This window comes from Mercenaria mercenaria, chromosome 6 (genome assembly GCF_021730395.1).
Source record: "Mercenaria mercenaria strain notata chromosome 6, MADL_Memer_1, whole genome shotgun sequence".
In the NCBI taxonomy this organism is placed as follows: domain Eukaryota; kingdom Metazoa; phylum Mollusca; class Bivalvia; order Venerida; family Veneridae; genus Mercenaria; species Mercenaria mercenaria.
In genome coordinates this window covers 6,862,092-6,866,846 of record NC_069366.1, presented here as the reverse complement: position 1 = coordinate 6,866,846, position 4,755 = coordinate 6,862,092, and positions in this window count along the sequence as shown.

Sequence of the window (4,755 nt, the reverse complement as noted above, 5' to 3'; positions counted from 1 at the left end):
CACACACACACACACACACGCACACACACACACACACACACACGTACATGTCAACGCAACCAATCGGGGACGTAAGCTATAAACCTACCAACTGGGAACTTCTTTATTACTGTAGCTTCAGTTATCATATTTCTGTCAACTCTTATTCTTATGATCTTAAAATTATCTGAGGCTTTTGATTAAAGCTGTCTTCAATTGTTAAGCAATGGGATTTTTTACATTCAGAGCGGGGAATTTTGTGTTTCAACCAACTGAGGTGAATGTGTAACAAACCGGGTGTTTGTGTATAGACGAAATGTGGAATTGTGTGTTTCAACAAAACGGGGAGTTAGTGTAAAGACTATATGAGGTACAAGTGTATAACTAACCGGGTACCTGTGTAAAGTTGAAACGAGGAACTAGCTATTAAAATGGTGAATGCGGAAGCTCCTGTTACATATCATATATATGAGAAAAGACAACCGAGGGACTTAATTTGATTTGATGGGTTTTACGCCATTTTAAACACTATTTCAGTTATGTCAGGTGGGCAGTTTACCCAACAATCGTTCCTGGAAAGATCAAGTACTACTTAAGCTGTCATCTTTCTTACATAAAGAGATCTGGTCGGTAGCAAGGATTGAACCCATGCCCCTTAATCAATGAGTACTTACGAGTGATTTTAAGTCAGCGATTCTAACCACCCGAAAACAGAGGCGGTCAGACAATAGAGAAAGTTCTATATTCTGTATGTAGGTACATGTAGCACGTCAATCATTCGACATTCAATCAAAAATTGCCTATGTCAATGTTAACATTAAAATAACTTTTATGACAAGACATAGAACAATCGAAGAACAAACCAGACTCATGATGCAGAGACACGATAAAGCACAAAACAGTATCTGGTTTTATCAGTTGTGTGCTTAAATCACTTTCCATTGCCTACAGCAACTTTTGAACTTCGATATTATAAGATTCTTTCACTGGTTGTAGGTGCAGATAGGAATATCCGGCTTCGAGGGTAACTGTTTAGGCGGTAACGAGGCTCTCTGTCGAGTTACCGCCTAAACAGTTACCCGAGAGCCGGATATTTCAATCTGCACCTATAACCAGTGGTAGAATCTTTTTCTTGCATACCGGTTTCAAGAAATAATAATAAAAATAAAATCAATTGAACAGTTTTCTTTTTTATAACTATTTCTTATGGCAGTGTATTTAAACAAAGCGCGGGAAACCAACGTCCGTAAACAGGAAAGACGTCATGACGTTTCAAAACAGACAACAATGTTTAATTCCGGTTTTGTTTTACCAGTCGCAGCGTAACGTTATGAATTTTTGATAAAATAACGTGACTTGAATCGAGAAATATACTATCAGGAACCAATAGGAACTGTCAAGGTATTGAAATTTCATTCCGTTTTTTTTAATAGAATATAAATTACTACACAGATCTTTTACATATATGTAGTTTTTATACGTCATTTACAGCACTAGAGTCATCTTACACCACCCCGGGGTGTAAGATGGACTTTTCCAGCGCCGGTAAAGATACCGGAAATCCTCGTCTGGTTTGCAAGAATAAGTAATATTGTATGTTTTAGTTCCTTCTTTATGATTTAAAAAATTTAATTAGGCATTCACAAATCTCAGGGCGGATACAGGATTTGGTGTAAGGGGTGCAAAATATTTGTAGTAGAACAACTAGGAGGGCATCTCCCCCTCACCACCCCACCCACCCCATCGGAACATTTTGAAAACAATAGATCCATCTGGTGCATTCAAGGACAGGTTTTATGATAAAATCAACCCAAATAACATGCAACGTATAGTCCATGTTTTAATGACTCGTCAGACTTATTCTTGCTTAAGTATCTCTGAATGGAATTTCTAAGCCCGATTTCTGACGATTTTTTTGGAGAGGGGTTACTAAAATTTATTAACGTAAAATAAAAAGCTTTATAGGAGCTCATGCAAACTTGTCGGACAAAAATGCATTGTTTTACCCAAACAAAAGACAAATTGCCTATGCGAGCATAGCGAGCGAGAAAAAATGCATATTTATATTTTCACCCAGAACAAATGATGAATTACCTATGCAAGCGTAGCGAGCGAGAAAAAAATCCCCCAATCCCTGGATCCGCCCTTGAATCTGTGCTAAGCAGACAGTTTATTTTTCCTTCAATTCTACTCGTTCAAAAGACAGAATTAACAGTCAAACATATAAGTGTGGTTCCTTTAAAAACCATTCGGATTAACGAAATCATGCATACAACAAAAACACAGACAACTTATTTGGATAATCTCCCAATCGGCGTAATATTCAGTATATTTTTCAGTTGTTGTGTTCCTACATTTAAACTGTGTATTATTATATATACATTGTATACATTATCATGATTTAAACTATAGTACCGTTTGCTATTTAATAATGATAAGTTTCAAAAAGATAAGGCATTACAAAAAATGACGTTCCCAGAGTAGGATATCAATCATGACTCAGGCTTCAGACGAAAACAACAGTAGTAGGTAATTAATTTGAATAAGATAGAACTGAGGCAAACACATGACTCTAAATCAGGAAGAATGACAGAAACAAAGCATTTATTTTTATTTGCGCTTTTCTCTCCGATAACAGGTTAACGAAAACTTGATTTCTTAGAAAAAAGAATTTTGCGCTTATTTAAATGCAAAGTAAAATTTTAGGTTCGATATGCGGAAACAGGAAATAAAATCGGGAATCTTAATTCAAACTCCGCAATGACTCGCAGTCCCTGACTTTGCATGAAAATCGTTATTTCTTGCCGCGGAAAATAGCAATCAATATTAAAAAAAAAGACTTAAACAAAGTTGACAGGCATTTCCAGTCATAGTTATTTTGTTTCCAAATTATTTTCCCATATAAGGGTTTTGTTTTTTATCTTTTTTTTAGAAAACCAGGCTTCAGTAAAACGTTGACTTTACATAGTTAATCTTTCAAAATTTGTGAAGGTCGTGTGTTCGAATCCCACACTCGGAAAGTTTTTTCCCAATTTTGTGACGATTTTTTCCTTTAGAAACTGAACATGATTTAATTGCAAACAAAATTATCTGAAGTATTATGAAAACTGAAGCAACAGCTGAATTTACCGCAAAGTTTATCAGTACTCTTTCAAAACAAAGTACATGCAGAAATGGAATGCTCGTGTAAAAATCGTTCTGATCAAGGAAGATTAAAATGAAATCAGTCATAGGTATCTTAAATTCATGATATTGTTGTTTTAATCAAAACATTTATATCGTAAGTATTTTTATGATTGTTATATATTTGTGTTTCCCTCAATGCTATTAATACCAGTAAATCATACGTATGCCACTGTCAAAACTAAAGATAAATATACTTGCACCCATAATAAATACTGCGTTAATGTGTCACCGAATAGGGAGATGTCTTATTTTGTGTCGGTCAGTTACATGCGTGAAGTATGAAATAACCATATATGTAACAACGAATAATATCGTTATGTATTTAAAAGATTTATATTCAATAAACTCCTTCAATCGCAATAAAATTTCTCAGTTTTCAAGTTTCAATCAAACGATTAGTACATGAATAATAAGTTGTGAATTCATACGATGCGTTACATATTGTATTTTCTAATACCTCAGGAACTCATCTGTAGAATACTGTGATTGTTTCTATTTCATCAGCACTGTCAGTTCAATCATCAATAATTTTCGTTCTTTATTTCCCCAAAATACCACATAAAATGCTACCGCAATAAACGCACGGTGTGATATATCGCTGAATGAACAAAACTGATAAGCAGGTGAGTGAGGTCTTTCCCACCCCGTCCAACAAACAAAATTTCTTAAAACGTTGTTTTGATCAAACTGAACTTCTACGGACCTGAAGTTGAAGAAAATATCATGCACAGATATAATTGTATGTCATACTCATACTTATTGTAGAATGATAGGAATGTCAGTGACAGAAAAAAACTCCTTTTGGTTAATGAGCTTATGAATTGTAAAAATTACCCTTGGTATGTCAGTAACGCACTTAGACTTTGAGTTTTCAAACTTTACACGTCAATGGTTTTTGTGTAACAACTTAATAACTTTTATAATGCTCAAAGCGACAGTTTATAAAGATAAGAAAGACGCTTATTAAAATATAGCAAATTCATGATATAAGTTTTAAAATAGTGTGCTTCAGGTTGCACAATCTGGGGACAATTTTCTGTAGGATATATCTGTTCGTTATGTGAACATCAAATTTTATTTTATTTATTTATTTATTTTGCATGAGAATTGTTTTGCTGTGATTCCCATGTGTTTAATTGACGTCTCACGGTTTCTATATTTTTTGCCAAATGATCCTAAACCCGTGCAGCCGCAGCATTATCATTTTGTTTAAACTACAATTATTTCGGACATGTACAACACACTTTTTAGCCTATGCTTTGTTGAAACATTTTTCTATCATGAATTTCTAGACTTGGCGATCGCTAAACAAAAATCGCCCAAAAATAGCATGAAATTCCCGTGTTAAGGTAAATGCACGAGTTAGCTATGATCTAGGCTTTAGAATTTCCAAGTGTTTAAACAAGTTTTAAGAATGTATTGGAGTTAGATCCTTGTGTCATTTTCATTGATGTGTAGTAGATAAAATCAATCTAATAATGTACTAATGTTATGATTAACGTGGTCTCTAAATTTGACAAATACTTAATAAAATAAAACTGTATTAAACTATTTCGGCTTTGTAGTATTCACTACTCTTCAACATACGTA